We start from the raw sequence: 13,501 nt of genomic DNA, 5'->3' as shown, positions 1-13,501 counted from the left end.
AAGTAAATTGAAACTGAAAACTGACAATATATATTCAAAAAATCAAAATATTAATGCAACTAATATAAAACTAATTAAAATATTTAAAAAAAATATTATCATAGTATATTAATACTACCACAACACTGCAATACACAAATAGACATTTGATTAACCAGTTCTTACCTAAGCAGATAGGTGAACCAATATTAAAAAGAAAGTTTTACATTCTTACATTAATTTTTTTTTTTTAAATGAAATCATAATTTAATAAATATTTCATTCATCAAATTACACTGATTTCTTTAAAATGTTGTTTTAAAAATGTATTGTCACTTCAAAAATGGAGACATTTTATCATTGCATACATGCAGCAAATGTTGTAGGATGAAGTTTTCCTTTAGCTGCTGAATTTCGAATTAGGAATCTGATCCTAGATTAGCACTTACGGGCAGCCTTACCCTGGAGCAGCAATCAGAATGCCCAATCAGCTTCTATATTCGTATATACACACATCATGCCCGCCAGAAGAATGCTAAGCTTTCCCCAGCCTTACATGTGCTGTGCTTATGCCATTTGACCAAACAAGGAAGACTTCTGCACCCTTTTCTCGTCCATCACTGGAACATGCACATAAACAATAGCTGTTTTTTAACACAAGTGCATGCCAGAGCCCACTTAATGCATGTACTAAGTCACATTTTAGCCACACTGAACCTGTTGTGCCTGTTGTCTCATACAGGTCTAGTGAGTTTCTCTCATACATGTTGCTTTAAAGATGATGCTGATTTTATTTTTAATGTATACTATAGCTGGTCCTCGTATAAAGAAATGTCATGGTTTTATAGACCAGAACTGCTCTGTGTTTGTTATGATAAAGCATTACTCAGATTCCACCATGATTGTTGTGTCAATTAGTCATGAATGGCACTTTGAACAAAATCATACAAGGAACATACGACTTCACCCATGATGTGAGAAATGTTTCGTTTGGCACAGACTCTGGGTTGTGAAAGGGTCAGTTGAATGAGCTTTGACAACCAAAAAAGGCCAGAGAAATGTTCACATTAAACTAAAACTGCACAAGTAATAAATCAACAAGTAATAAACGAGTAATAAAAAGCTGGCACACACAGTCTAAGGACACTTTCATTATGTATTTTTGAGCCTTCTTTGGTTTCAAACCAGTGAATTAGCAGGGCAGACTTTGTAATTTGTAGGTGTTCTTTGTAGTCAGCAAGTTTTGTCATTTAGATGAATTAACTGATTGTGATTCCCAGGTTGCTGTAATATTCCTGAGATCTCAGCAGTTTCACAGTGTCCTAACCAGCCGTGATAAGATGAGCAGTTTTCCAATACTAAAACCGAAAATACTGTGGTGTGCAGCAAAATCATAACCAATCAGAAAAGCGTGTGGACGAGTCCTTTTATGGTTTTCCTTGTGAAACTTAAGGTACTTGACTTACAATATCAAATGTTTTCACAGCAAAATTCACCTTCACCTATGTTCAATATAAATGAGGTGTGGGATTTTATTCCACTGACTTGTGGTGTAGATGATAAAGATAAACAAGCTTTTAGTACTTTTGTTGCATTGTACCTGTTTAGAACATGCTGTAACAGCACCGTTTCTGGATCAGAATGCCCCAATCTAAATTTAAGATTCCACAAAGGAATTTTTTTTTTTTCAGTGATGCCATAAAAGAATCAATTTGAGTTCTTAAAAGAATCATGCTCTTCATAGTATAAAGAACATTGCAGTGGAAAGGTTCCATGGATGTTAAAGGTTCTTTGTGTTGTTTCTGTTTTTAACTTTTTTTTATAGATTAGTTTTTGTGATGGTTTTTGAGTTGTTAATTTTTTTTATATGTTATTCTTTTATGACCTTTTGTTCCTTGCATTCAAACAAATAGCAGTCTCATGGGAAAGGTGCATTCAAACCCAACAGATTTAAGTGATAACCTGCACCAGCTATTTTAAATCTAGAAATGGTCAGAAATAACATCTGCATTAGATTAAAGATGAATGGATGTTTTAGACAAAGCCTTGTACTCATCAAAGTGGATATGATAGGATATTTGCTAGGCTCTGACAAGATTTGGAAATGTGTTTTGATAGAACATAGCAAGTCTTTGTGAAAATTTAGTGTGTGGGCTACGTGCACTTTGTTTCATTTGAATGGTGTGAGAACAGGTGGGGTTTGTCTCAAATAAGGCTTTATGGATGTATGTTTCTGTAAACGTTTCTGTAAAATTAATTCCACAAATGTCATCTAATGCAGTGACATTTATACATTTTAGGTAGCCCAATGTGAATTTACATTACAAACAGATGCTTCTTACCTCAGAGGCCTGCAATACAAAACATACCATCTCATCTCTCACTTGACCATTAGACCATTAAAATTGACGCTTTGTCTTGTAGTATAAATAACAAGGACACACAGGACACTCTAAATAATGAGGTGACACACATACTCGCTTCAATTCGTTCATTCACTGGCTCAGTTTATGGTGTCATGCTCAGTTTGTTGGGTTCCATATTGTAGCAGATTTTTGTTCATGTCTGACATTAACAGAAATTGTGTGTCCCAAATAATTTGTCAGACACCCTGTTGCACCCCAGGTTCGTCTCATGAAAAAGTGTGAGTATAACCTGTGTCCAGATGGAAGGATGAAATTAATTCTGTCATGCCTTGATCAACTCGTTTGTTTCTTCTTGCTCATAATTCACTAAAAGGCTCTACGTTCTGCCTCAGATGCTGAAGATTTTGTGCAGTATTTGTTGACTTTCAATTATGTCAGTCTATTTAAAATTTTAAATGAATTAATCACATTATATGCAGATTAACTAATGAGCAGTCAGCCATCATCATCGCAAAATAAACACTGACAGGACACCCACACACTGCTCAACAAATAAATAACTATATGGAATACCGATTTAAGAGGACATTCTTTTAGAGTTTTTACTTGTATATTATCTGTTGTTCAGCTAAGAAAAGAAATCCAATAATGTATAGTCGGAACAAGATGTAGGCTACGTGAAACTGTAGTCCTTTCAAGAAACAAGAGAGACCCGCAGTGTTTTATAAAAAATAGCGTTGGTGTAGTTACTTCGCTTGGCTTGATTCTTTGAAAGCTCCTGTCACACTAAAGGGCAATAGGTAAGTTAGGATACTTCCTAACAGCTCTGTTTTTGTCAGCACTGCATTTATTGCTGCACATACAGCATTTAACTGTTTCATCATGTTTCTTGTCTGCTGACTGTGGATTTTTAATAAAACATTAAAATGGTATGTAATGATAGGATGGTTCCATATTAGGATGCAGAAAAAATGCAGTAGATGGGCATCATTGAACGTTGCGTTGCATCTTTTTAATGTTCCTGTTTAGCGTCTTGTGCATGAGCGTTACGTTTTTAATAGGCTCTGTCAAATAGTGTCAGTTTCAAAACATTGGGCTGCAGCGCTACGTCTCAGATTTTTAAACACAAGAACAGCTCTGTCATGGACCTTTGAAAGTTTAAGTAATGTGTGACTGACAGCTCGTGTAAGTCAGGTTAAACGTAAAAAGTTAACAAGACAAAGTATTTTGGTCTTCACAGATTTACAATGTTTCGCCCATTACGCTGTTACAAAACAGAAAGAGGATAGCAATTCATTATTTCTGTCACATCATAATCAATTTAATTTTGCGGGCATTATTAAGGCAGCTGTATGAATGTGACTCTGTGTGATAAGCCCATACTGCACACATTTTACCACAGTGGATGCTTCTGTCATTATAGAGGAACTGTCTTTGTTAGGTTGTATAAATTATTTCCAGTGGTTCTTTTCAGTGCTGTTGTGGTCTATTGTATGGCTCAGACAGGGTCTTAAACAAGGGGGAAATACTCATACATTTTGCATGCTAAGAGACTTGATAGCTGATATATTCTTTCTCTGCCTCTTTCTGTTTTCCCTCATTCACGATCTTTATTATTTGAAACCATTTCATTGTTAATGAATTCTCATTAATACCTCTATTATCCTAATATCTATCTATCTATCTATCTATCTATCTATCTATCTATCTATCTATCTATCTATCTATCTATCTATCTATCTATCTATCTATCTATCTATCATAAATTTATTCATATGCAGGCATGCATATAAAAGTTTATTTTTATTTTATTTTTGTATGTTTTTTTTAATGTTGCTTGTATCTATGAGCTGATTAGATAAGTGTGAATTAATGAATTTCCTTTAGTAAAAACTCATTTCTACCTGCCATCCCTTCACTTTTGATCATACTGAATAGCAAATTATATTAATGCCACCTAATGATAAACAATATTTGTCTGATATTGCAGTGCATATTAAATTTCCCTGATTTCACATCCCTTCATCACATCTCGCTGTAAGATCCAATGGGGTTGTGTGTATATTCCTTTTTTTTTTTTTACCAAAATCATGCTGGATTTCCTGCTGCGAGCTGCTTTCACAATTGCTCTGCATTTGCTGAATGATGATTTAACTGCCTACATTATACATAATCTGCCCACATATTAACATAACACATTATAGTGTTTGAAGCTTAGGAGTTTTGAGCATATTTTAATATCCAAAGAAATGTGATTCAGTGCCTTTGTGTAATAATGAGCTGTTTTAATGCAAGGTTAAAAATTGCAATATATAAAATTCTTTGTAAGCTCATATTAACCAATCCTATCTACACCTGATGTTAGCAGTCTCTGATTTGAGACCAGCAGGTTTTAGGGATTGATATGGAAACTTTTTTAAGACTGAGCACTAGCTGTGGCATTAATGAATCTAATATGCTATTTGGTGTTTCTTCTCAATGAGTGAATTAAGGGGGGATTCACTGTTGGCACAACAGGCTTTTAATAAAACTCAACTGTCTATGAAGAAGAAACATGAATATTCATATGAGAGTGTTGCTATATGACCAGAGAAAAAGGGCTGTGGCTTTCAAGTTTGTCAAAAAAATGTAACACTCATAATGCACTTTTGATTTTGGCACTGCTCCTTTGTTGATCCAGCTGTCCATAGATGGGGATACAAAAATGCTTCTACATATAGTTTTGACAAAACGTATGTGTTTTGAGTCACCCGGCATACTTTGGCTGACAGATAATGCAGAAAAAGAGTACACATTGTTCATTTACATACTGTATCAATACAAACATTTAAGTATCATTTAATTATGGCCAAAAGAGGATATATTATAAGAGGATCTATTAAGGATAGGATATTTAGGATTATAATGTCTTGGATATTTACAGTAGTTTGCTACCAGGTTTTTCAAAAGAACTCTTATATATCTAACATTTAGTGCCATGGACCAAACTTTGACGAATCTTGTGTTAGTTCCATTGTGTGAGACTGGTAAGGAGTCCAAAAATAGTGTAAAAGCCAGCCTATCAGATTTAAAAGAGTGACACCGCTGCTTTTAGTGGCCTATTAAAACAACAAGTATGGTTTATGTGTATTCAGGGCACTGTCACATGAAGGCAGATGGTTTGGAAATCTTTCAAGATGCTTTGAGACGCTGACTGTATCCCTCGACTCGTTTTGTAGCTTCAGCGGTTCGAGGATTGAATCCAACAGCAGCCCATGACAATACTTGTTTATAAGCTTTGGATGGAGCAAGTTATTTCAGATGTGTTGAAGTTTGAATTCTTGTCAAGTGTTCAGCCAGTGGCAGCTAAAATTACACTTATGACGTTTTTACAGATCAAAGTTGAATTATTCATTTGTTGATGGGAATGTCTGAATACAGATAGGAGAGTGCTACTTTGGACTGATTCTTTTTGGGATCAAACAGGTTTAACTGTATTTGTTTGTGTGCCCGCAGGTCCTGGGCAGTGTGAACCTGACTGATGTCCTGTCTCCATGCCAACCGAAGTCTCAGGTCGAGGTAAACCTAAACCCTCCTGTCAGAAGGTGACCTCTCTGCCCCAATCTAAACTCTACAGGGTGAGTGACCAGAATTAATGCCCATACGCAGTACTGTTGTTGAAAGGTAGTTTTTGTTCCCTTCTGTATTCCTCTGTCATGAAATTGCAGCTTAGTCTTTGAAAATGGTAATAAAATGAATTTTGATAGGGAGTAATGATTAAGAAAATAACTCATTCTGATGCCTGTCTGAGTTCAGACAACTCACTTTGTGTTGTTTGTTATTGTTGTTACTTTAGGGGTATTATATGATTAAGAAAATAACTCATTCTGATGCCTGTCTGAGTTCAGACAACTCACTTTGTAATCTCACTTTGATTCCCTCAGTGTTTCTTTACATGGAATTTTATGTAGAGAAAGACATTGTTTTATCATATTTTCTCATAATATATCCTCATCATAAAGTGGACATAAAGTATTTCGACTACAAAAACTGAGCCAAAAAGGAAGGAATTTCACCAGTTTTTTTTATATATGTAATGCAATGTCATTTATTTTAAAGATAAAAAACAAACTATTCATCCAACAAAATAAAAAATGTTATAAAATGTATTTAAATGATCAAAAAGCTGAGAGAAAATTTATATACAGCGATTCAAGAGTTTGAGGTCAGTAAGATGTTTCTGACACATTAAAATGATTATTATTATTAAATATTAAAATACAATTTAATCATTCTAATCTGTTAATTTGGTGCTTAAGAAACATTTTCTCTTATTATCAATGTTTAAAAACTGTTGTGCTGCTTATTATCTTTGTGGAAACTGTGATACATTCTGAATACTTTGATGAATAGAAACTTAAGGAACAGCAATTATTAGAAATCTTCTGTGACATTTTAAATGTCTTTACTGTCACTTTTAATCAGTTTAATGAAAAGCATTCAATTTATAGGCAAATAAAAGCATTAATTTATTTCAACAAAAAATTAATGAATGAATAAAAAATCATACTGACCCCAAACTTTTGAACACGTGTGCATTTGTTGAAATGATTGAAGTGTGTAACTACTCTTTGGGGCCATTGTGCAATCTCTTTGTGTCCATACCTGGTTCTGAGGTGCTCAGGAAAAGCATACGGTAACTTGAATGTGTTTTGTGTTCAAATCCAAAGTAGTGATTGCTCTCCCTGTCAGAAAGGTCTCTCTCTCTGTCTCTCTGCGTGGGTGTGCCAGTTAGCAGCTCGACACTGAAATCTTTGGAGCTTAATTATGGTCCTGTCACATCGGGAGAATGAAACGTTTCGATCTCTCACCGTAAACATTGAACATGAACATCAAAATCGACCCATCATTAACACCATCCGAGGTGCATGACTTTACATTGAGTGACATATGTGTGTGTTTGTGTGCTGGATGACAGTAATAGAAGAGATTTATGATGGATATGGATCGTTCATCATTAAAATAGCCTTTGCTACCTAAAAAGTACAGTGGCTATGTTTCAGGAATGGTTTTTGATCATACTTTGATAAATATAATCACATTACAGGATTACCATATTCATGTACCGTGGTATTTGCTACTTCAATGCACTTGAAATATTAGAGCAGTTCATGCCCATAATACTGTTAGCTAAGCTATTGAAGTTTAGTGTAAGAGTATTGCAGCCTGGTATTTAAAGTGTGTTTCTTGGTCTTTTTTTTAGTGTTGATGTGTGTCTGATTCACTCAGATAAATGTTTTTTACTTGATACACTCAAACAGTAAATCAGGGATTTTTATAAACAGTCACTGAGAGCTAAACGGTTTCACGTCCTGCCATATTATCACTTTTGTGTTGTCCTGCAAGTGGAGAATTAGACAGTATTGGACTGAAATTGTGTAGATTATTTGTGGTTGGTTAGTCAGGATAAAAGGACACCCATTGACTTTGTAGGCAGCTTCCTGTTCTTTCCCCGATCAGCTTTTAGATGTTTGAGCAACATGATTAGGGTATAAAATAACAGGGGACACTTTCTCAACATCTTTAATCCTCTTCTGGTGACCCGCTGAAAGATTCAGCCAGATTATTTTGCTCATCATGATTAGATCCAAATCAGTTTTAGAAAGGCTGTGTTATGTACATATTTGAATTGGATGAATTTTTTATTTATGAATTTAAATGACCAGCACAGTCTATGTCTGTCAAAATGCATTCAGTGTAGTGTCACTCAAAAAGAAATGACATACAAGTAATGCAGAATATGAATGTATTTATTTATAAGCAGTGAGGTCAGGCCAGGTTTGAAGAAAATAGTCAGACTGGTTTCTGTGGTTTTAGGTAGGGCAGAGTGATGTATTTGAATATTTCTGATGGGTCTGTTACAATATAAAATCTATTAAAAACACTGTTCTTTTAAACTTTAAACATGGATAATAATAAGAAATATTTTTAGAAATTAGAATGGCTGTATTTGCCACTACAGGAATATGTCTATTTTAAGAATATATTAAAATTTTTTTTTATGTTTATAATTAATTATTTTTAACAACTAAATACAGCCTTGTTGAACATAAGAGACTTCTTTCGAAAACTACAGTGTCATTATTTTTACCACACACACACACACACACACACACACACACACACACACACACACACACACACACACACACACACACACACACAGTTGATATTATTTAATTTATTAATTTCATTTTTTTTTTTTTTTTTAACACTTTCTGCAAAGTTGCCCCGTGTTTCAAACAGATAAGACTGACATGTATCAGGTTTTCTGTAGGATTAAGGCTGATGTAAGTTGGGTTTGTATCTTTTGCCTCCCTGACAGCATGGAGCTGAAATGAAGCTCTGCCATTTGAGCACGTTCTCATTTGATATACACAGCCCTCCCCCGCATCTGTCGAGATTCTCCAGGTGTGTGTGTGTTGGTTCATCCACTATCAGGGATTAATTAACACTCTGAAAGGGGAAGACTGGAGGGAGGTAGAGAGTGTCCAGTGCTGAGAGGAAAAGATGGATTGCGACGAGGGGAGAAGTGCAATATAGCAAAAAGAAAGAGGGCGGTGAGCCGTTGATGGGCGAACGAGTCTGCGATGGGATTTAATTGGCTGCTTGTACAGGCTGCAGGGTATTGTACCTGCCTGTCACACTAACACATCATAGGGTCAAGTTTAAGTGTGTGAGGCTGAATATATGTGAGTTTGAACATGTTATCGGCAAACATGACATATAGAACTGAACTTAAAGGAATATTTCATTGAAAAATAAAAATTCATGTACTCTCTCTAGATCATTCCAAACTTGTTTGACTTTCTTTTTTTCTGCACGTGAGCGATGTTATTTTAATATTTGTATGTACTATTATGGTATTTGAATTAGCTTTTATTTTCACTATATTATTTTAATTTCAACTGAAATTTTTGTAATTTTGTTAAGTGCTTTTCTAATTTTTTTTTTTTACATTTCTATTTAGCTGTAATTTATTTTTATTTAGTTTTTATTAGTATTTTTACTGGAAATTATAGAAAGAGGGGAGATTTAGTAGTACTGTTATTTCAGCATTTCTGATTTTTATGTTTTTGTCATCCAGTATTTATATTTTATTTCAGCTTTCATTTAATTAACAAAACCAATTTTAATAGGTTCAGTTGACAGTAACAATCTATGAAACAACACAAAGGAAGATAGAATTTATTATTATTATTTCATTTTTTCTTTTTTGACATGAACTATGTCTTTTAAAAGTCAACATTTAGGGCGTTCATAATTAATAATAACTCATAGTTTTCATAATTTAGAAACATGCAGGTTTTAGTAGCTAATCATACTCTGTGTATGGTGTATTATTCATTGTCATTCTCTGTGTTACATTGTTCCCCTGACTGATCGTGTTAAACAGCTGTCATCTGAATTCCAAGTTTTCTGAGAAGCTGAAAACTCATTTGACTCTCTCTGGTTGATTGGGTTCAGTCATAAGCAACTTTATCACAGAAAAGCATGCATAATGCCATAGTTTTGCCGCATTGGCCCAAGGCCACATTCACTATTGAACCTCATGCTTCTCAGCCAATCACATCACAGCATCCTTCCTTAGCATGACATGGAGAAAGTTTATCCCAAAGACATTACGTTACTACACACAAACACAAACACGCATTCTGCCACCACTAGCACGACTCCATAAAAATTATCACCACTGTTGAAATGGGTAATTATGGAAAGAGGGGAATAATTTTGGTTTATTTATGTCAGTCACGCTTGCTACGCTCTGTCTTTTGGCTTCGACAAGAACTGCAGCGCAGAGTGTATGCCAGGAATGCGTTTCTAACAGAGCGGGAATAATCACATTGAACTGCCGGCCTGCATGAGTAAATAGCATTGAACACAGTGTGCTGAAAAATTGTGTTTACTTGACGCCACTAAATGCCTCCAAACGCTTGGATTATCCAACGGTAATTCTGCCTCTTGCAAAGATCAAGTCTCATTTATCAGTGTTTAATAGTGCTGTACTGTATATCATGGTAGACCAGATTTGTACATTTTCAGGAGAAAATGAGTCCGTGGCACTCATTACCACACTGCTGCCACTGATGTGCAGTTTTATTTTTTTATTATTATTGTTTTAGGTGGTTGTTTACTGGCATGACCCATAAGAGCTCAGCCAAAGTGATTTTTCTAGTTTCAGACATGACCCAGGTTCCTCCTTAAACGTAAGTATATTTTACCAAAAATATATTTCATTAAACAGTATAGTATATATTTATATACTGGATATATTATCTTAAATGGGAATATTCAGCTTAATATTCAACTGGTTATTTTTCAGCATATCATTCTGACTCTTACTTGGCAGGCAGAAAACTAAATTTATTAATTTGTTGTTTATTTATTAAGTATTTTATTTTAGCAATAACTACAAGCCAATATTTGCTCAAATTAGTAGATTTGATTTTACATTGTGTGTATCCAGTTCAATGTTTGTTTATTGCTAGAAATTTGTAATATATATATTAACATTTTTCAATTACATTTTACCAATTTTCCAACTGTATTAATTTTTACAAATTAATTTGTATTATTTGTATTATTTTGTATTTATTTACTTTACTTGTGTGCGGGAAAAACAGCTTATGTAGTTTAAAATTGAATTGAATAGAAATTTAATTGAGTCTGTAGTGAACCTTAGTAATGGAAAGTGCTATAATAGTGAATAGCTTGCGTGTTATATACAGTTAAAAACAAATTCATGAACTGTGAGCCCAAGTGCCTCTAAATGCCTGTTTAATTAGGGTTACCTATGGACTAATAACCTATTGCAATGAAATTAATGACATGAAAGAAAGGTCACACCATCACAGTTGTGCAATACCATATACATCAAGCAAACTTTGAAAAGCTCATTTGAATATTCTACATATCCGTGGACGACTCACTGAACAGATGGTGGAAGCCGAAGTTAGATTATTCATTTGAAATGAGAGACAGACACACAGATAATGGTACGTGCATGTGTGTGTGTGTGTCATAATTGAAGTTTCTTGAGGCATAGAATAGGATCTGCTCTGAATAAGCTCATGTTTTGCCTCCAGAGGTAAATTCCTCATCTTCACAGGTGCTTTCACCTGCACCTGCTATCTTTTCATCCACTTGGATGGATTTCAGTGTCCACGTCTCTCTCTCTCTCTTTATATCCTCTTTTCTCTATTCACATTCTCAGTTCATCTGGACTGGTATTGTGCACACACTTTGTGTGTCATACAATCTTTAACGTTTTTGTGTGATGTTTTTCAAGTTTGTTCAATAAATCCATCACTCAAACTACATCCGTTCCGTGTTGCTCTTTCTCACTCATTTAAAGTCTAAACCATTTTATTTAACCTCCACCCTTCACTGAAGTTTTTATCTTTCTGTTTTGTCAAACAGCTACGGTATTTGTTAATTAAGTTGAAACACTTTGTCAGAGATCGCAGAGCACAATTTGACAGACCGAATCTCCCCCTAGATGCTTTCCCTTTTGATCATCTGAGATGTGAGATAGCAGGATTTCACAGAGCACAGGCATTGTGACTTAGGTGTCAAATTTTGAGCAGACGCTGCGGTTTGAGTAAGTTGAAATGGATTTCATCCGGGGTCACTTGGTTCATTACATTCTTAGGGTAAATGAACAGGTCAGTTGAGCTGTTGTTGGATTGTTGCAGGAGAATTGACAAGCATGGAGGTGGTGATTTTATTGGGTTGTTTGAGGAGAATTGACAAGCATGGAGGAATGTGTTTCATTCTTGTGGTCTCATTAACTTCACTCCGCTCAGCTGTGTCACCCACTCACACACTTACACTCATACCTGGACACTAGTTCGACACACCTGTCACATACTCATACACAGCTGTCCCCCATTTGTTCACTAGTATATATTCTCCACACTCCCACCTCTCGGCCTGCCTGAATTAATGTTATTTGCTATTGTTTGTTGTCTTTACGTGTCTCTAGTGTTGGCATTTTCGGCTTGTTTCCTGTTCCTGTGATTCGTTTCTGTTTTTGTTTTTTGCCGTGTTGGCCTTTTGTTTGTTACAAAAGTAAGTTTTTCCCCTGCGTTTTGGACCCAGAACCCGTTTCTTTCTTCCACGGCGCCCTTTACCGCGCGTGACAGAATTCAGGCAGCAAATTTGGTCCAGCAGGGATGTTCCTCGATGTCCGCCAGGGAGATCGGAGCATAGACATTATGCCTGGACTTCGTCGGGGCGGCTCGGTTTTTCGGCGACAGAGAAGACCTGTCTTTGGTCTTCTTTTGGGGAGGACTGGCCGAGCCCTTTTAAAACCTTAATGCCATACTGGCACCCCCCGACGAGACGCTGGAGGACTACTTAACCTGGCTCTGCAGCTGAGTGGCTCAGCCGTCAGGGTGGGGGGGCCGACCCAGGAAGTTCCCTGCGAGGCGGCGGGGCTCGCTTCCGGTTTTCACGAAGCGGCTGAACCCTTGATGTTTCCCTGCGAGCGGCGGGTGCCGCTCATCCTCTCCGAGTTCCCCGAGGCGGCGGGGGCCGCTCACGACTCTCCCGAGTTCCCCGAGGTGGCGGCGGGTGCCGCTCACGACTCTCCCGAGTCTCCCGAAGTCCACGATGCGGCGGCGGGTGCCTCTCACGACTCTCCCGAGTCTCCCGAAGTCCCCGAGGCGGCGGCGGGTGCCGCTCACGAGTCTCCCGAAGTCCCCGAGGCGGCGGCGGGTGCCGCTCACGACTCTCCCGAGTCTCCCCGAGTCCCCGAGGCGGCGGCGGGTGCCACTCAAAGTCCCCCAACGCGGCGGCGGGTGCCGCTCACGAGTCTCCCGAGTTCCCCGAGGCGGTGGCAATGACTCTCCCGAGTCCCCCGAGGCGGCGGCGGGTGCCGCTCACGACTCTCCCGAGTCTCCCGAAGTCCCCGAGGCGGCGGCGGGTACCGCTCACGAGTCCCCCCGAGGTTGCGGCGGGTGCCGCTCACGACTCCTCCCGAGTCTCACGAGTCCCCCGAGGCGGCGGCGGCGGGTGCCGCTCACGACTCTCCCGAGTCTCCCGAGTCCACACGATGCGGCGGCGGCGGGTGCTGCTCACAACTCTCCCGAGTCTCCCGAAGTCCCCGAGGCGGT

The 13,501-nt window shown here is 37.5% G+C and overlaps 1 protein-coding gene across 2 annotated transcripts in view; it reads left to right on the top strand.

The window, feature by feature from the left end:
- The window catches only part of LOC109106933 (muscarinic acetylcholine receptor M1-like), an 87,937-nt gene that overhangs the window by 24,384 nt on the left and 50,052 nt on the right, over window positions 1–13,501 (top strand). For both annotated transcript variants that reach the window (XM_042742079.1, XM_042742078.1), the window contains one exon: window positions 5,841–5,962. The gene's annotated coding sequence lies outside the window, so the exon portion shown is untranslated. The remainder of the gene's footprint in view (window positions 1–5,840; window positions 5,963–13,501) is intronic.

The sequence above is a fragment of the Cyprinus carpio genome, chromosome B17 (genome assembly GCF_018340385.1).
Source record: "Cyprinus carpio isolate SPL01 chromosome B17, ASM1834038v1, whole genome shotgun sequence".
Lineage (NCBI taxonomy): Eukaryota > Metazoa > Chordata > Actinopteri > Cypriniformes > Cyprinidae > Cyprinus > Cyprinus carpio.
The sequence above is the reverse complement of the archived record's forward strand: the minus strand, read 5'-3'. Positions and strand labels throughout refer to the sequence as shown.